Source organism: Galeopterus variegatus, unplaced genomic scaffold, assembly GCF_000696425.1.
Source record: "Galeopterus variegatus unplaced genomic scaffold, G_variegatus-3.0.2 Scaffold4428, whole genome shotgun sequence".
Taxonomy (NCBI): Eukaryota; Metazoa; Chordata; class Mammalia; order Dermoptera; family Cynocephalidae; genus Galeopterus; species Galeopterus variegatus.
In genome coordinates this window covers 147,318-168,151 of record NW_007730539.1, presented here as the reverse complement: position 1 = coordinate 168,151, position 20,834 = coordinate 147,318, and the positions used below count along the sequence as shown (strand labels likewise).

At 40.9% G+C, this 20,834-nt stretch overlaps 1 long non-coding RNA gene across 1 annotated transcript in view; it reads right to left on the bottom strand.

The window, feature by feature from the left end:
* Positions 1-397: 397 nt before the first annotated feature.
* Positions 398-20,834, bottom strand: part of LOC103603079 — an 83,908-nt gene continuing 63,471 nt past the window's right edge. The window contains exon 2 of the long non-coding RNA XR_551579.1: positions 398-561. This is a non-coding gene — a long non-coding RNA (uncharacterized LOC103603079). The remainder of the gene's footprint in view (positions 562-20,834) is intronic.

The following is a 20,834-nucleotide window of genomic DNA, read 5'->3' as shown; positions in this document are numbered from 1 at the left end:
CTTCCTATACACTGTGACTATTTCATGAAAAATAAATCCACAGCACAGTGAGATGACAGGGATCTCGACTCAATATGCAAGCTGAAGACGCAGCCTTTCTCACTTGACTGCAGCCACTGAGCATGCTCAGGGAGGCCCCAGGTGTGACCTCTGCTCCCCTGTGAGCAGTGGAGGGACCAGGCAATCTATCATGGTGTTCATGCTGTCAGCCCTGGTGCTTCACCGCCACCGCCTGTCACCCTGGTGGATGAGACCTGCTTAAGGGCAATCATGTCAATCTCTATGTGACCACTCAGTCTAAGGCAGAAGGATGATCTTGACAGGCCTGGCAAAGTCAGCAGAAGGTACCAAAAGCTGAAGTCATAGCCTTCCCAAAGAGACACAGTGTGGGCCATTGTTTTCTCTTTAGTTTTGTCTTTATTTTTGATTTCCCTTTTTCTTTTATTGTCATGAAGTAGGCTAAGGCACACAGAACTTGGCTTCAGAGCTGGTCATCTCGGATAAACCTGTTGCCCTCTGAGTTTTTCCCGTAGTAAACATAGCGGCACTTCCCCAGGACACCTGCAAATAAAAAGAAACACATCATTACTGGTGGCACAATTAGGATAGCAGGGAAACACAGGTGCTGCAGAACAGACAGGCGATGCCAATCTCAGATGCAATGGGTGGCAGAAAGTGGATTAAGCCCCAGGAAAGAAGGACCCTACTACTGGTGGCACAATTAGGATAGCAGGGAAACACAGGTGCTGCAGAACAGACAGGCGGTGCCAATCTCAGATGCAATGGGTGGCAGAAAGTGGATTAAGCCCCAGGAAAGAAGGACCCTACCTTCTTGTCCTCAAGAGTTGACACTCAAATAAAATGTCATGACCAAGTACAGATTTCTAGGAATAACATGTTTTCTGCATGGTTTCTCTTCGACATTTTAGGGATTTTTTAATTTGGCCAATTACTCTCCAAAATATAGCATAACCCTCTCCTCTCTCTTGGTTCCCTTAGTAGAGTTTCTAAAAATGGAAAATTAAGATTTTAAGGATGGACCCAGCCCAACCAAAAAATGTAGGATAATCTTCCCATTTTGAAGCCCTCTATCATGAATCAATATTATTAACTTCCAGAGAGAATCTTCCAAATCCTAAGAGGCATGAAGCACATAAGGAATGATTAAGGAAGAGAGGTGACGTTGACAAAATACCATATGGAAAGTAAAAGAAGACTCTGACGTTAAATGGCCTCTTCTTACATTAAAAGTGACAGTTAAAATCGGCTGAAATTTCTGAGCTCGACCCATCCACAACGGCTTAAGTCAAGCAAGCGTTGTCTCTGTTGAGCCTCTTATCCGAGCTCACTGATGGGAATCTACTATCACCCAATAGGTGACTTTTGTGTTCAAAAATAAATAAATAAATAACATTAACAACAACAACAAACAACCAACAAACAGAAAATAGCACAGTCTCATGTGTGGCCATAGGACTTCATTTATCATGAAGGTTATTTGTAAAATACTAGCCTCTGCTCATGCATTAAATGAGGAAGCCTTGTGTTTCTCTCTCCTCGGTTCTCCCCACGCCCCTCCTTCTCCCGCTATGGCAGCTGCCATAAACTGTGAAAATTACAGAGGAAACAGTTTACTTGCAAAGAACATTCTGACAGAGAGGCGCTCTGAGGCTGGAATTTGGGAACCCGCTGGTTGTGACTCAGTAGGCGATGGTTTCCAAGCACATCTGCAATGGATTCCCTTGTTTTTATCTCCTCAAACTACAACATCTTGGAACTGGAGGGGGAACAACACATTTAATGGCATATGTAGTGTTTTTAATTAAAATATCTGGCTTTGACCATAATAAGTGAGGCAGGCTTGCCAGGCTTCAGGCTGACGTGCAGCTGTCTGTGCAGAATTTCTTTTCGGGGGTCTTGAAAATTGACAGTGTGCCTTCTCCTGGGAAATCCTCTTCTGCCAAATGAGACTCCTAATTTTTCTTAAGTAGCCAGCTTTTCCATCACTATAAGCTCTTAACACTATAATTATGAAAAAAAATGTACTGGGAAGAATCTGTTTTAAAGAGGCCCTTTATCTTTTCAATGTTTTCCCCCTCTGGAATGGATGTACTAATTATGCAGGTTAAGTTAGGACCTTGGGGCTTCCTAAGGGTGTGGGCACCAGCCTCTTTTCTTGGATGCAAGGCTGTGATGGCAGGAATGTTACCAGAGACTTCACAGGGGGGAAAGCCCTGAATGTCCAGGGAAGGAAGTTCTTGCTCACCCATGCACCTGAGTCCAGCACAGCTTCCTGGATGCCCAGATCTCCTGCACGGATGCCCAGATGCATTTCAACCATCTATTTAGTAAGGGGCTGTGGGGGAAGACCTGTATTTAAATCTAGCTGTGCCTTTAACCTAAATAGTATGTCTGACCATGGAACCGTTCCCTTCCCTCCCTTGCCCGATTTCCCCATTTGTAAAATGAGGACAAGGGGCCAGATAATCTCAGAGGTCCATTTTAGTTCTGAAATAGATTATTTAATATTTTCCAACATTTCCCTTATGAAGATAAGGATGTCAGGTCCATTGTCGATGGATGTAGGAGGCAAATCCAATAGTCAGTTAATCAGAAATTTGATTTAGAGTAAGTTAGCTCTTGAAACCCGTTCAGCCCATCTCCCCATAATATAGCTGGGACAGAAAGGGAGCTCCCTGGGATGCCAAAATCCCCAAGGAAAGGGTTTCCACTAACTTCCCTGCAACCTGTATTTCATACTCACAGCTGGAAGTGCTGCCCACTACCTAGCCTACACACCAGAACCCTTGACACCAGCCCAAGACTCATAACCCACATGCAACAGAGCCAAAGCCCGACCATCAGAGCAAGTGGCCCCTCATTGATATTTTAGTAGCGGGGGAAAAAGAGTCTGTACAAACACAAAATCGTATTTGATGAGGACGTTATTACAGGTGGGACCAATAAATTCATATTTGCAAAACAGAGAAATTAAAGTATCAATTTTATCAGATTGTTAGTTTGGGTAATCACTTTAGTGATCATCATTTTACGTGCTATTATCATAAATGTTTGTAAGTGTAGCTGTGTAATAACAAACAGATCTCTATCTCATTGTGATGGCTAGGAGCTGACAATTAGAACGATGACAGGCGAGGGACACAGGGTTCCTCACGGAACTCCTGTCCTTTGATCTGAATGAGGAAGGAAGAAACTAGACTCCTCATGGCATCTGCAAAAAGTGAAGACAGTGTTGTGAAGAGGTGGGTGGTCCAGTGACAGAGAGGGGAAGAGTATCAGGGGAGTCCTTCCGGTCCATGGTGGAGGTGGAAGGTTCTAGAACAACGTTTCCGTAAAACACTACACATATCCAGAAACATGTCACCCCTGAAATATTCTCCTTCCTCCCCAATATCTAACACCCAGTGCCTAAAATAGTATTCAGTACAGAGGAGGCATTCAACAAATATTTGTGGAATAAATTAATTAATACCATTAAAATTATTGTGTATATAAAATTTAAACAGAATCCACAAAGTTAGGAATTTCAATTGTTGAACATTCGTACTTTAACCACTGGCGGTGTAAACATTTAACTTCGGGCGTTGGAAACATTTAAAAATATATACGGATTAAATATTGGCCTTACTGAGGAAGGGGGCAGAGTAACAGAAGGCGACAGCCCCAGTTCCTAAATACGAGTGGTGTTTTCATGCGAACACTTTTTTCATGAAAACAAAGCAATCACAGCGTCTGGCTGGAAAGAGCGGATTAAATATTGGCCTTACTGAGGAAGGGGGCAGAGTAACAGAAGGCGACAGCCCCAGTTCCTAAATACGAGTGTTGTTTTCATGCGAACACTTTTTTCATGAAAACAAAGCAATCACAGCGTCTGGCTGGAAAGAGAGAAGTGAAGTGAACGTCACCATCGGCGTTAAGAGCTGTAAACACCATACACTGGGAGGGCACATTCCCCAGAAAGCACATTCCTCGGTCTTTGTTATGTGCAGGCTGTGAGTATGCTGGGAACTGGGAAGGAATAAACACCCGTGTTTATGATCCTGAGAAGTGGCTGGAGCAGTACCGAGGTCAGCCCGTGTGACGTGCTATCAGCTCTGCCATGGATGTCACACGGGATTTCGCAGAGCCTGCACAATGACAGGCTCCTCGCACAACAGCCTCCTTCAGTGCAAGCTACTTAAACACTGAGACAAAATGAAAAGAGTCTGTAGAAGGTCTTAAGGGAAGGGATTGCTTGAGAGCGGTTTTTGTGGAAGGAGGACAGTCTTTCCCCCACGCCAGATGTATATTTTCTTCATCTGAGGGCCCATCTGAGAAGCTTCTGGTTGGAGATGAAACGGGGAAACATTCTCCACCTGACCCAGGGGACAGTAGAGAAGGCAAAGAAGAAAAAGTGAGACTTCCCCAAAGAAGCTGGGTGCAACCTCAGGCCAGTGTCTCAGCACACTATCTGCATCTTGAGTTGGAAAGGGGTGCCTTGCTGCTGCAATGTTTGCAAACCCCCAAAAAATGTCTATTAGGGCTCCTGCTACCTTCACCATGGTGGAGGTGGGGGCCACACTACACACTGTCCTTGCTAAATACTGCAGGGACCACCTCAGTCCATGCCTCCTGCTTCTCCCTTATTATACAAAGCACCCATTTGTATCCTACCCTGCTGCACTGACCCTGATATTGTGGACTGCTGCACATTTGAATTCTGCTGTTTTGACCCCAGGGATGCTTTGAGTTCATGCTTATAAATATAAACATGTAAACGAGCCTGGTGATTTTTCCTTTGAGAAAGCATTAATTATTCACAGCAAATTCCATTTAGCCAATTTAATTCCTTAATCAATTTTTAAATGCAAAGTTAAACCATTTCTATTTTTAACATCTTCATTCCTATTTTATTGAATTTATTTTCAATAGGATCACTTTTCTTCCATGTAATTTTTACATTCAGGTTAAATTCCTCAATCAGCTTTTGCCAAACATCATATTTTACCAATTATATCTTCTAAATCTCTTTTAGAGTCATTTATTTTTACAAAGTCCCATTTTGGGGGGAAAAATTCAGCAGATTTAATTTATAGCAGGAAGACTTGAGTCTTCTATTAAAGTTCAGTCAACTAATTTTATTGCGTGTAGTTTTATTTCACTTTAATTTTATTTCATTTTCGTTATCTCTATCAAGACTAATTCTTCCCCGTGAATTTGTGTGGTTTTCAATACCAACAAGATATAAATCGTGAGTCAGTTTTTCATCCATAATAAATTATATATGTGCGGGTTTAGTCGCTGTGAGTTTTCTTTCAGTTTGATTATTTCTACCAGCAATGTTGATCATAAATTAGAGTTAATGATAGCTTTTATTCATTTCTGAGCACCAAGAACATGTAGAACAAAGAGAAATACTCTAGGTACATGGTAGGATCCAAATCGAGGGGTTAGGATATGCTGCTTTCTACCAAGAACTAGCAAAGAGCACAGTATGGGCCACCTATTCGAGCCTTAGAATGCATCCCTGTCCTGAAAGAAGGCTGACAAAAATGCCAGGCAGCCCGTCCACATGACAAGAAGGCATTTGGCCCCAGTGCTCATGACAAGAGGCTCATTTAGCCTTCCAGTGCGCCTGATGGGAGAACAGATTACACAGGCTGCTTAGGCAAATGCTGGGCCTTGTCAAGTCTCACCCATGGGTTTGTAAGGAAGAAAAAGCAGGGAAAGGATGTTGGCAAGATCTGTGCCAGAGGTGAGAGCCCTGCAAAGCTCAGACGCGGGCCTCCCGGACCGGGCAGGCTGCACGCACGGGTGGGGAGAGGGCAGACGAGTGGCGTGGGCTAAGCCAGCGCCTGCGGAAGACACCCTCCGGGCCCATGAGAGTGTCATTTTAGAAGAAGAAAAGGAGGTGGGAGAGCAGGGAGAGGAGAAGAAACACAGGGCAAGTTTTCTCTCACAAAACCTGTCAATGGAAAATGGAAATGTTGGTCCAAGTCTGAGAAATAATCGCACTGTTGAGGGGCTCCTCAGTGACGAGCTCCACTGTCCCACCTTGAGCCCTGGACCCACGCGCAGGCTGCAAATGCCATGGCTCTACCCAGACCTGCCCTGGCCATTCAAAGTCCTCTTTGTATCAAAGAAATATTAGGCTGACAGATTAAAAGTTATCTGGCAGCAGATGTTTCCATTATGTGAATCATGGAAAGGAAACCGTCAACGTGCTTTTCCTCGATGTCAATGCTTTTTAATTTCCTTTTTTATCAAAGAAATATTAGGCTGACAGATTAAAAGTTATCTGGCAGCAGATGTTTCCATTATGTGACTCATGGAAAGGAAACCGTCAACGTGCTTTTCCTCGATGTCAATGCTTTTTAATTTCCTTTTTTTTTTTTTTTTTGTATTGGGGGTAGTGAGGGGTAAGCAGGAACTGACAGGAAAAAATCTCAGATCTGAAGGTGGGCTCTTACCTCCATACATGATGTATTTTAATCAAACAGGAATGTATTATAATAACAAGAGATCCAACTCCATTGTATTTCCTTACTCCAACAACTCTTTCCCTTCAAAAAATAAACTGGTACACCTCCTTAGCAATCAAAATTTTATTTTTATTCACAGGTTACTTTTTTTTCCAGCCAAAAATGAAGGCAGAAACAGTTTTTACTCCTGATTTCATACACAATGATTTATTTACACTCTCCTATAAGGATATTTTATTATTTGCTATACTTCCTAGTAAGCTCATATACAGAATGTTAAACTTTTCTTTAAAAGTATTTCTTTAACTGTACTGGAGAATTCTTGAGATGGGATAGAATTTAAAGATCTGCATCTTAGGTAAAGATATGCATTTCAGGCAAAATCCTTCATTTTACAGAGGAGGAAAATGAGGTTCCAATGGCTTCCCTAAGGTGACAGTACCAGACTAGGCCTCCATGCAACTCTACCCTTCTAGTCCAGAAATGTCTGAATTATAGGACACTCCCCTTAGAACATCAGTGCAAGTCTTGCTTGTATAGCTTATTTCCCAAACTGATTACTTTATTTGTTCCGTCCCGTTCCCAGGAATCAGGGAATTTTGAAGATCACCAAGAACGTGACTCAGGCTCATTCTTACCTATGTTGTTGTGGAGAGAAACGTGAACCACAAGGCCAGTTTGGAAAGACTGTGCTTACCCTCTCCCCCACGGCTGCATTCTAAGTGGAGCTTAATGGATCTGAGACGGGCTGGATTCCAAAGTGCATGCTGAGATGGGATGCAAATCAGTTAAGATTTGGGAAGCACCCTTCAGAGCAGCTCAGGGATGGATGTCACATAAAGCCGGCTGTCAGTCAAAATGGACCGTGGTCAGGTGGTGTGGCTTCACGTTTCTTTCTCAGTTGTTTGACGGAGGAACTCAGAAATATTTCAGACAGGAGAGAGAAAAGAAGGGAAGAAAAAAATACCTCCACCACCTCCACCACTGTTACTTTTACATTCATCTTTTCCACCTTCCGGCTGAAGTCAGAGCATCGCCACGAGAGGGCAGCATGAATTTAGGAAAACAGCAGCTTTCTTTCAAAAAATAAATAAATAAATGACGGAAACTATTCAGGGAGGGCCATTAAAGACACACTGTGCTTTTGGTCACCAATTATAGGTTCTGTAACGATCAATACGTCATGTTTACTCAATCTGTGCTGAAGGCTTTCTGGGAATGGGGCTGCCAGATTCCTCTTGCCTCAATTTCAGGGGACTGATTTTCTTTACCATCAATTACTCTAATTAATCTTTCAGGCTCAGGGGTTGGGGATTTTTGCAAATCACCTGCATAAATGTAATGAAGCATGCAAACTAATAAGCAAAGCTAAATTTCCCCAATTTCTTAGAAAAAAGATCACTTTTACCGTGGAAGAACAAAAAGAAATATGCCACCCAATGGCATGGAGTTGTCATCATNTGTAATGAAGCATGCAAACTAATAAGCAAAGCTAAATTTCCCCAATTTCTTAGAAAAAAGATCACTTTTACCGTGGAAGAACAAAAAGAAATATGCCACCCAATGGCATGGAGTTGTCATCATTTGATAGCCATAGAAGTAAAAAACATAAATATAAAATAAAATAAAAACTAGATCAATTCACACAAATCACAGCCACCTCCTTTTAAGGCATTCCCTGTCCAAAACCCAGCCAACCACCATCTTCCCTCTCAGGTTACCTGGTCCAGAGTCACCAGAAAAGAGAAGCAGAAACTACTCAAATAAAAATACAACAATAATTCCAGCTGCTGTTTGATCCTTCGATGGTCCCATCATTGGTTTCTGGCACATGGGCCAAGTGCCTGTTTTCATGCCTGGAGCACCAAATGACCCAGAGGTATTTCTGGGCTTTCAAGATTTCAAACATATCATTATATATACATTTTAAAACAGCAATAAAGGGAATGGCATTTTAAATTAGAATCTTATAGGATAAAAATGAATGAGTGGATTCAATCAGGGAAGGGGGTAAACAAAAATTGGAGTTACTAGACTTCTGGGCAGGGGAAACTGGGGCTGAGTCCAGGCGTGGCTCTGCACGTCAGCTGAGGAGGCTCTCAAGGGGTCAGTGAAGGAAGGACAAAATCGCTGTCACAGGCTTCCTTCCCTCATACCTTCCTCATGTAACGGTCACGTGATTGAGTAGCCACTAGGGGAATGTTGGGCTCTAGTTAATTAATTAAATTATCTTATTAACTCATGGTTAACTAGAAACCTTTCTGAGCTTTCTCTCACACATAAAACTCTATCTAAAACTAAATTCAACCTCATTGTCATACTAGGTACGTCATAGTGACCATGACTGAGTATTTGCAGTGAGGATGACACAGGTAGGATGTCTAACTGGGGTGGGAGGGCTGCTGACTGAACATTTCTCAAAGTCTTAGGATGTCCTGTTTATATGTGCTCCAGAGGGTAGGGACAACAGCTCTTCACTCGTGCATCATGAAGCCTAGGGCATAGCAGATACTCAATGGATTGCTTTTTATTGTGGAATAAATTAAAAGATCTCAGGATGCTTCTGAACCTAGCATTTACTATACGCCCCTGGACATTCACAAGTAGGAGAACTCATGGGTTGGCCCCAGGACAGTGTTTCTCCCTCTTGCCCGTGCATTAGGATCACCCGGAAGCCTTGCTAAAACAGTTGTCATGCCTCATCCGCAGAGTTTCTGATTTAGCGGGTATGAGTTGGGACCATAAATCTGCATCTTTGCAAGTTCCCAGGTGATGTTGATCTTGGGGACCACCTTTAAGAAACTGTTCTAGGATGACCCAGAAGGGACCCTTTTTTCCATTTTAGAAAGTATATCTGGGGGGGGGNGAATGCAGAGATTTTATTTAAAGATATTTAGTATGCAAAATTAGAAAGATTTGATAAATACTAACATATTTGTGGAGGGATGGGTAGGGAAGAAGTGATAAGCATGGTACTGAGGATGCTGGCTTGATGGCAAAGAATGGAGTGATGCCATTTTTACCCTGATGGAGTACACAAAAGGAGGCCTACCTGAGGGAGGTGAGAGTCAGATGTGGAGCTCACTCTCTGATTTTGCATTTGAAGAACGTATGGGAAATTCTGTAGGATGTGCCTATAGTCAGATAGAAGGAATTGGGTGGGACTTTAACTGTTGGTGTCTTCTGCAGAGAGGTGATAACTGTAGGCCTTAGTCCAGATATGACTGTTCAGGAAAAGTGTGCAGACTGAGAAGGGTTGACAGCAGAATGCTAATCAAGGAGCAGAAGGACCGAGGGATTGAGACATGGAGAAAAGAAAGTCTTAAGAGTGTTGTTATGACAGCAGCTGTAGTGAGATTGTGTGAGGTCATTGAAAATCAGTATCAAAATGTCTTTGATAGTTTTGACAAGTAAGATGATACAAATACATTAGGGAGAGCAATTCTAGTTGAGCTACAAAAAGAATCCAGCTTACTGCTGGTTGAGAAGCAATATGGCCAAGGCGGATGAAGCAAATGAACTTGAGGAAGTCGAGTCAGGAGAGGTGAAATGTTCTCAGAGAGACAAGAAGGGGAAAAGAGCGACTGAGTGGAATTATAAGAATGCATGGAAGGAGAAGATTGTGGCAGGTGCGGGTATTGTGTATGCACGCATCACCTATAGTTCATGAGCGAATGAGAAGACTGGAGAGATGTTAATATGTCTGTGGACAGCAAGGAGGGGGCCAGTGAAAGACTGAAAATACACAGGAAAGAAATTCTCATAAAATCAAGACTATTCAAATTCAGAGATAAGACATCTAGTTAACTGAAAATCCTAGTGTGTTGAGCTTTGGTAAATGGAGGTTTTATTTTCTCTCTAATAACAGTCTGGAAAAAAATGGTACCTAAAATAAAAAATAACAATAATAAAAGATTGCCCCAACTCTTTTATACAAAGCAAAACCCAGAAAAGTTTTAAATTAAGTGATGCGCAGATGACATTAACAGAAGAAAAGAAAAAAAAGAGTTTTTTGGATAAGTAGAATAGAACTATACCTGCAAAACATAATTTATGAAGAATAGGAAAAAAAACTTGCAGGAAAAATTTCCCAGGAAGTCTTTAGACTCCCCTTAAATTGACAGAATCTTATATGAACAAATCTGAGCAGTGGGGGTCCTCCTGCAGTGTCTGAATGGGAATTTTGGCTCGGCTCTCAAGCAGAAATTTGCTTTTGGGTTTCAGATCTGTTCCTATTAGGGAGCTCACATCAAAAGCGGGGAAAACATCCACAGTCCTGTCTGGTTCCGCAGGCTGAAATTTCTCAAGAGAGTCGTTGAAAATAAAGACAAGCTGGGTTTTTTTTTTTTTTTAATTCTTCAAGCTGCAAAAAAGAGCCTCTCAAATAAAATTAAGCAGAGCCAGTAACAACTGGGTTTGTCATAACTCAAACCCTGCAAAGACTGGGGGAAAGGCCTTTCTTTCTTGGACCCATTTGTCCAGCCTCCATCTGCCCTTCATTAGAATCCATACAAACTTTTCCTGTACTGATATTAGTATAATCATTCCTAATTCCAGGACACCCTAAATAGCTTTCTCCAAAAGGAAAACAAAAGGAATCTGCTGATATATGATCTAACTGAAAGTTTGCCGTACAAAAAAATAACCAAAAGTCTTTTGTTGTAGAAAGCACAGCATAATTCTTGGACACTAGCAAATCCTACCACCAAATGCCAAAATATTTTCATTATTTCCTGATCTTCAACTCCCCATCCTTTAACCTGCTCTGAAAAAAAAGTGTACATATATATTATATTAATGTAAGAAACTGTATGTTAAGTAAGAATAGCAGAAAGCATTTTATAAGAACAATATGAACCTTCTGTGTGTGTGTGTGTGTGTATATATCCCCCCCCCCAAGATAAAGACAAAGTAAATTGTAGAAGAACATATTATAAGGGCCTTCATTAGATATATCCCCCCCCCAAGATAAAGACAAAGTAAATTGTAGAAGAACATATTATAAGGGCCTTCATTAGGGTTAAGCTCATTAAAAGTTAATGAAGGCACCAGAGTCTCTCCAGCAATATTAAGAGGGGTATATTTTTGCCCATCAATGGAGCGGCCCCAGTCAGAGACATGCTAACGGTGGGTGGGACCAGGTGTTATCTGTCCCTGGAACTTTGATGGCTTGGAATATTACCCCTTTTATTTGGCTGGCCTGAATTCATCAGGATTCACCCTGTGGTGAGTTAACATGCCTCCATATTGGGGGGAAAAAAAAAATTGCCCATGGGCCAATGTGAGCCTCGCACCTAATAGAATACATCTGGCTTTGACAGTTTGATGCCCAGCTCTGAGCCACATTCGGCAACACAAATTAACAGCATAGACATTGCCCATGCTGAGCAGGAAGTAATAACCTGCTACCTGCTACTTGGCCAAAATCTCATTATAAGCCATTACGGTAATTGAGGGCCAAGACTCTGTGGATATTAGACTCCCTGAGTGCCAGTAGTTAGCTCAGGAGAAGAAAGACTCATAATGGAGGGGGGTGGGGGGGCAGACTGAGGAGAAACTGCTTTGGATCATAGGGTGAATTTGGTCTACAAGGTGGGTGCTCCAAGGTGCTGAGAAATTGGAGAACTGTTTCTCTTCTGTCCCGAAGCCCACATGACCTCTCCCAGCGGGGCTCAGTCCTCCAGGAAGATAATATAAGTTTTGGTAAGCCTCCAACAAGGCTCTATAATTAAAATTTGGTTTAAAAAAATATTGGGAACAGCCACAAAGGGAAGAAGAGGGCAAATAAGTCAAAATGCCCCATAAGTAACAAGCAAGGAGCTGGGGTGGGAGAGAGAATTACTTCATGTATATGGGCTCCCACTCTCCTGTAGCTGCCAAAGCCAGCTCCTTTCCCCATAAGGCTGGCCCTCTAAGTCTGTCCAGGGTAGGACAGCTATGCATGAAGTAGTGGGACTTGAGGGGACGGAAACAGGGCAGAAGAAGTCCCATTAATCATCAGTAAACAAACTAATCAATCGAACTGATTTTTGGTACCATAAAGAGGGCCCTGAATACTGCAGTAATGATGACAGATTTCAATAAATTTTCTTGGAAAGAGTCATCTAGGGTCACAGAGGAGTAACTGAAAATATAATAAATTGACTGCAGAAGTCCCTTCTCATCATCCCCCTCTACACACACACACACGCATGTGCACACACACACCAAGAACAACCAAATTCTCCAATCCCAGGAGCCAGCTCATGAAAGGTTTTACCTAATGTATAAAAAAGCTCCTGAGCACCGTGTCTTCTCTAGACACCACCGGAAGCCAGGTGAACAAACCTTCGTGGCCTTCCCAAAGGTACCCTTTCATTCCACCCCAGGTCTCAGTGAAGGGTTCCTTGGAATTGGCATTTTAAAGAATAGATATTTGGGGAAAAATCAGCAGTGTGGTGGTGGAAACAGAGTGCTCCCAAGGGCGAGGATGCCCGTCAGGGTCAAGTGCACATCTGCACACCTTAAGATCGTCTTCCTATCTCGGTCACGCCAGGCTCTTTCTTTCTCTCTCTTCACCTACAGGGTTAAGCACAGTCTGGATCCTAGAAAATGGCTGCGGCTGGTACAAGTGAGGTTCCCTATAACTAGATCCTTCAGGAAAAAACAAATTAATCAACAGTGAGCTGAAGTGGGTTTAATGATTGCATTCTGCATACAATCAGCTTTTCCCTTTTCAAGGGCCATCAATATGTCAAGGGAAGACATATCTGAAGGATATAGCTCTTAACATCAAGGTTATCTATTCTCCACAAGGCTCCCACTCCTTGCCCGGCTGATACTCCACGCTGCCTGTGTCTAACATTTTCATCAACTCTGCAATCAATCAAGGTAATAATGTTGTGCAAAAAATCAATTAACAACGCAATTAAACTTTCCTTATTATCTCAAAGGGCTGAAATAATACCTAAAGGGAAGATAGACTCACTGAACGCAGACATCCATAATCCAATGTGAAAGTGAATTATGAGGTTAGACAGATGCAGGCATGTGCTGGTGCTGTTATTTTCCAGGGGTTATATCTCATCACAGCAGTGTATCAGTCAGCCCCAATCCCAGACCCTAAAATTCCAAATTACTTTTAAGAAATATATGATGTGCAATATTCATCTCATATTCTCTTTTAAAGATAACCCCTCCCTCCAAAAAAAAATTGAACGGCCATATTATTCAAAGACAAAATGATCTTTCAACAAGAACATAAAATATAAAAGCTATAATAACATTTACATCTGTATAGCACACATCTCTGTAAATGCAGGTCATCTATTATACATAATCTGCACTGCCTAAAAGGCCCAGGATGCAGCACAACATTTAAAACCCAAATGCGTAAATGTACAAACTCCTATGGGATAGCTGCGGCTTCCCCCTCGTGGAGGCCTCACCCATGCCTACCTACTCAGGCACACAAACACACACACACACACACACACACACACAAAGAAGCATCGGGAACAATGGAAGTATTACTCATTTAAAATGAAAATGACTATATTATTTAGCAATTACACTCAACTTGCCCCGAAACACTCTCCTTAGGAATTGAGCATTTATAGTACATAAAAAAGAGATGACTATTAACCTTTTGCTGCAGTGAGGACTGAGAAAAGCTTGAAATTTCACACTAAAATGAGATACACAGGGGAGGACGAGGAAGGGGTTCCATGACATTTAGAGTACTCATTTTAAACTGTTCAGGACCCATGTGCCGTGGTCTGACACGAGCCAAAGAAGGCCTAGAGACAGAGGGGAAACAAGCAGCAGCAGCAGAAGAAAGCAAAGTCAAACAAATAAACAAACACCAAAGCAAAAGCCAGCAAACAAAAAGTGCTGGTCTAAGATTAACTCTGGAAACAAAAAACAACACTGACTTTAAGAATAAATACAAACAAAAACATCAAATGTAAGTGCCCATATAAAAATCATCCAGTTCCCTTCTCCCTCAACTCATGCCCTCTCTGTTAGGGCAGCAGAGGCTGTCCTATGATCTCTTACCAGTGTACACATAAAGCCTAGGAGATGCCTGGAAATGCACAGGAGCCAAATGAACCGATCTAGGAAAGCACAGTTTCAAATCTGTGGCTCACTGAGATCTGAATCAGACTATGGAAGGATTTCCTTCTTGATCAAACGTGTTGCTCCATGGGTTGTCGGTTTGGGTATTACATGGCTAATCTCATAGCAGTGTGGGTTTCCACTGGGAGTTGTGCAGGTATGATTGTTTTAAATATCATTGCTCAACAATGAATTATTTTTTTGCAAGTTACTCACTTTTAACAAGGATCCATTATTGCAAGTCAACGTTCCTCCATTTTCAGCACAGCAAGGAGACAAAGCTGAGCCCCAAGTGCAGATTTAAATGAACAGTAAAACAAGACAAATACATGCAAACACCCATTCTGCAATTTCTTAAGAAAAATAAAGAGGTAGCCCATGATGTATTTTTTTGGTACAGATTTTCAGCAGAGAAATGGGACAGGTTTAGTAGATCCTGCCATTTCTCTCCTAACCTTAAGGAACGTAATTAATATGTTTTCATTTCCGATGACTATATTGTGTGTGTATCAACTGGAACTACTCCTGCTGTGTACTTGATTCCACTGACGATGGGCTGGGTTGGATTTTAAATGATGTGTGAGCACTTCTGTTCTTTCCGTGCTCTGGTTTATGTGTTATTCATGACTTGCATTACAGACATGGCTGATACACAGATGTAAATGTTATTAAATCTTTTGTATTTTAGAGGCTTTGTGAAAGCCTTCTTTGTTTTCAAATAATTCTCTTAACCACCAAAAATAACCAGTAATACATGACAATGTCTTGGGAATTTTTTTTCACTGAATTTTCTGATGAAGAGAATTCCCCCTCTACTGCTATCTTTTCCTCAAAATAAAAATGTAGGATAAGTTGGCAAATGGAACTACATTGTTATAATAACACTCGAGAACAACTTTATGTGTGTGTATGCATGTGCGTGCCCAAGTGTGAGTTGCATGCTTTGTGTGCATGTGTGTTGTGTGCGAGCATGTGGGTGCTTGTGTGTGCACTGTTTTATGTGTGCTCTGTGAGTCTTTCTGTAAATGCACTATACATGTTGTGTGTGTACTTTGTGTATGTGTGTTATGTGTGTAGATGGTGTGTGTGTGTGAATATGCTGACATCATTATGACAAATCAAAACTCAAAGTCACCCGATCCTTGATTACCTGTCAAAGATGCAGTTGCTTTACTGCATTTTGGTGTCTGACATAATTTTTAATCTGCTTTCACTTTGCTCCATTCTTTTCACATTTCTCAGGATTTCAACAGAAATGTGGCAGAGGATAAACCTCTTCATACAGACAGCACTTAATCAGTCTGTGTCTCTCACTGGCTCACTTCTCTTCATTGATTTTAAATTTAAACAATGCTCTGAGGCTGAACAATGCACCTCTACAAATACAGCTGACTTGACTGAAGCAATTCAAGAAAGACAGATGTAAATTTCCGTCCTGAGATTAGTAGCCCAACTTCGAAAAGCTCTAAGAGCAGAGAAAGCTCGGGCCACCCTCACAGCAGTGGGATACCTGCTTGATTTCAGAAGTGGCCTCTTGGAACCACAAGAAAGATCACATCAACTCTGGTATGTTACTAACTGTTCTTTGCAAAACATCCCATCTCTCTAGGCCTCAGTTTCTTAATGTCTAGAGAAAATGCTCCCTGGGAGCTAGTTCTATTCTAATGAACATCACCCCAATTATCATCTAAGCAGATTTTCCACACTGTGCAAAGCTCACACAGTAGACACAGCGATGTAGCCCTTTTTCTTTTCTGTGCCCCTCTTTTCTTTTCCTTGGTTTGTCCTTTCTTCCTAGAATATCTATGACCATCATACTCCCACTTGCCTTCCTTGGGCTTTCAATTCCAGAATCCAAACATCACTGTTCTTTTTCCCCACCTGACCTTTTACATCTTTCCAAAGAAGCAACTAATTTCCTGATGAACTAATACATGTTAGGATGTTTTCATCTCTTAAAATAGACACTTATTATAAAGCAGACCAACTGAACACATCTCTAATGGAATTTCAGGCAAAACAAGGGAGGAAACACCATGTGCAAGGCATAGCCAACAATGCCCAAAAAAGAAGAAAAGAAAAGAAAGGGAGATACTCTTTCTACATCTGAGGAACTAACAGGCCAGAAAGGGAGATGTCTTGTCAAATAAAAATAACTGCAATAAAAATTGCCATATATAATAATGCTATGTAGAAAATGTTATGCAAACATAGAAAAAAGATTAGCTCTGCCTTAGGAAGTGAAGGGGTGGGCAGCAAGACATACAAAGAGACATTTTCTCTCAATGTATTTCTTTTTTTTAGTTAAGTCACAAACATAGCGTGTGGTTGCTGTCACATGTTAAACAATACAATTATACTACAATAAAAGTAGGAATTTCTATTCCTTCAGTGATTCCATTAAGAGAGTCCAGGCACACAGTGGAAGAAAATATTTCCAATATACATAACTGACAAGGAATCATCAAAAAATATTTAAAAATTCCTACAAATCAATAAGGAAAAGGCAGGCAATTTAATAGAAAAGGGGGCAAAGACTTGAATATGCATTTCACAATAGAGGATAGACAACCAATGAACAAATAAGAAAGGTACTCAATGCATTAGTCAACAAGAAAGTGCAAATTAAAACCACAATGATTCTTTACACACACACAAATATTTAAAATTACAGAGATTGGTAATTTAAAAGTTTAGCAAGAATATGGAACAAATAGAATTCTTACATAACCCTAGTAACTTGAAAAACAGATTGGCAGTATCTAATAAAGCCATGCATATCCTATGGGGAAAAATGCGGAAGGTATATACAAAATGTATTAAGGGCCGGCCCAGTGGCGCACTGGAGAGTGTGCCACTTGGGAGTGTGGCGGCGCTCCCGCCGAGGGTTCGGATCCCATGTGGAGACCGGTTCCCGCTCACTGGCTGAGTGCAGTGCGGGCGCAACACCGAGGGTTGCGATCCCGTTGCCGGTCGCTGGTACGGTCAGTAAAAAAAGACAAAAGGGGAAACAAAAAATGTATTAATTACTCCTTGGAAGATTTCCATGACCACCTGATATAGAGTGCGGTCCCTGGTACGGTCAGTAAAAAAAGACAAAAAGGGAAACAAAAAATGTATTAATTACTCCTTGGAAGATTTCCATGACCACCTGATATAGAGTGACTTCCAGGATACACCATATGTATGTACGTGTGTGTGTGCATGTGTGTGAATGTGTATACACATATCTGAGAAGACATACTGCTGAGGAAAAATGCAAGGAGCAAAAAAAGCACATAAACCTCAGCTACTCTGGGATTAAAAAGAAGTAAACATAAAATTAAAAAACACACATTCATCTATGTTTCATAAAAAGAATATAGAAAGGATAAACCATGAACGGATGAGAGACTATGTGGAGTGTGTGGGCGGAAATACGGTGAAGGGGACCAGGGTGAGCTGGGGACTCTGAATATGTCTCTTTTTATAGTCATATATTTTACATGTTCAAAAAATAAAATCAATCAAAAAGGATGACAAAAGGAAACCCTAAAACTGAATATGGACAGAAAAAAATAAACCTGCTTATATATTAAATTGATAACATAACTACACAAAGAAATTAATTAATTTCGGAACACAGTACTCTTCAACTATATGCCTGAGTGAGATATATTCTGAGAACAAAAAAATCTTCAAAGAAATCTTGAACTTAGTAAGTTTATTGCTGCTAATGTTATCATTCTCAAATTATTTTTTGTATACTGTAAGATAAAATACGTAAATATACCGAAGTTGTTGGAAGTCGGGATTTTCATTGCAAGAGAAGTGAAATAAAGAATGAGAGAAGATGTGGTGGGTGGAAAACTGGCCCCTACATGTCCACACTCTAATCCCTGGAAGCTGAGAATATGTTACCTGACATGGCAAAAGGGACTCCGCAGACGCGATGAAAGGTACAAACCATTAGATGGGGACATTATCCTGAACTGTACGGATGGGCTCAATCTCATCACAAGTCGTTAAAAGGGAGAAGCTTTTGAGGCTGTGATCAGAGAGGAAGATGTGACCACGGAGGAATGATCAGAGACACTGGTCAGAGACATACAACTTCACTGGCTCTGAAGATGGAGGAAGGAGCGACAAGCCAAGGAACACGTGTGAGCTCTAGAAGCTGGAGAAAGCAAGAGAACAGAGTTTCTTCTTGGGCCTCCAGAAAGGAATGCGGCCCCACCTACGCTCTGATTTTAGCTCAGAAGAGACCCATGTCAGACTTGTGACCTACAGAACAGTGAGATAATAATTGTGTTTTTTTAATACTCCAAACTACTTAGTTTTGAGTTTCTATGGCAGTTTCTATGGCAGCCCTAGAAAACTCATGATGATGATGATGATGATGATGAAGAAAAAAGGAGGAGGTTGAAGAAGGGGAGAGAAGAGAAGCAGGAAAGGATGGAAGGTGGAGGGAGAGGAGAGGTTAACAGTCCTGCAAATTTGAATTGGAGGGATATGTAAGAAATTATGACTTAAAAATACACGTACATGAATGTTTGTGTGTGTGTAAGTATGTGTGTAGGACACGTAGCATCCAGGTACTGGTTTCCAAAAAACGCTGCCTTCTAAAAATAACCAGGGCTCCTTGAAGAAATAGCTGATTCATGTTGTGGGGCAGGAAACATACAAAGTGAGCCTAGAACATCTTATTGTGCCAGAAAGCAGAAAAAGAACACAGAAGGTGGCTTGAAGAAGCTCTCTCTCTTGCCAAATGTGTCACTATTTGACTATCAAAAAGAATAATGATACTAATTATTTGACACATTGAATTAAAAAAAACATCGAACCCATAATGATACTTAAACACACAAACAAATAAATGCAAAGGAAGGGGGAAAGCTCTTATTTAAAGAATGACAACTAATTAATTAGAAGGAATGATAAAACTAGAAAAATCACTGTACTCCAGGGCAGTGATTCAGGCAAGTGTTATCAATGAATGTTACAACTATTTTATTAAAATTAACTGGGAAAGAAAATATTCTTTAGGTTACTTATTAATTATAAAAGGGAACCTTTAGAGTGGATTAACATTATGGTAACCACATTAACCAAATGATGAATATGGCTAAGGTAAGGGATAATTAAATATCATGTGCCTCTCAACATGAAGCAATAAAATATACCCAGCATCTCCTACACTTGCCAGAATGTTAAACCTACTAATCAAGCCATGAGGAAACAACCAGAACAATCCAGAATGTAGGGTATTCTACAACAAAATTGACTTGGGCTTTTGAAAAAAACCTAAATATCACAAAAAGCAAGAAAGGGGGAAGTATATTCTAGATCAACGGTTCTTCAATTTCATCAGAATCACCAGGAGGGCTTCTACCAAACAGGTTGCTGCCCCCCCTCGGCCCCCGCCCCAAGTTTCTCATTTAGTGGCTCTGGGGCAGGACTCCAGCATTTTCTTGTCTGACAAGTTTTCTGGTGATCTTGATGCTGCTGGTCTGAGGACCAACCTTGAAAACTACTGCCCTAAATTTAAAAAGACTTAAAAGACTTAAAAATCAAATGCAATGTGTAAACCCTAATTAGATACTAGATTAAAACAAAAAAGTTGTAGGGGACACCATTGGGAAAACTGAGGAAATTTTACCATGGACTGTATGTTAGGTATTTTTAATTAATGTTAATTTTCTTAGGTATGATAATGGTATTTCTAAGGAAAATATCCTTCCACATAGGAAATGTATGAATAAGCATCTAGGAATAAAGTGTGATGGCATCTGCAATTTATGTAAATGTCTCACTAAGAATAGTGTACGCACATGCTGACTCAGGCATAAAGAGCACACGTGGCAAAATACTACCAGTGAATTTAGGTAAAGAATACAGGTATGTTTAATGTTATATTCTTCTGACCTCCTGGTGCGTTTGAAAATTTTCATGGTAATAATTTTGGAAGAAGAGGCTTGTTTTTCCTGGTATATGATACTTGTAATTTTAGAGTAATGACTCTAAGAACAGATATTAAATCCCTGTTAATTTTTTTGCCTTCTCTTCTCCTAATTCCATCAGGTGGTGACCAATTTAAGTGTTTCATTCTAGCAATGATTAAGGCCAATGTTCCTTCCTCAAACAGCAATCACTTGAAAATTAATAAATAAATAAACACACAAACAAATAAAGGGTGGGGGGAAGAAGTCAGAATAACCACAAAAATTCCTTGAACTATTTAAGCCAAGTGCACAGATACGATGTGTGTGGGGGTGG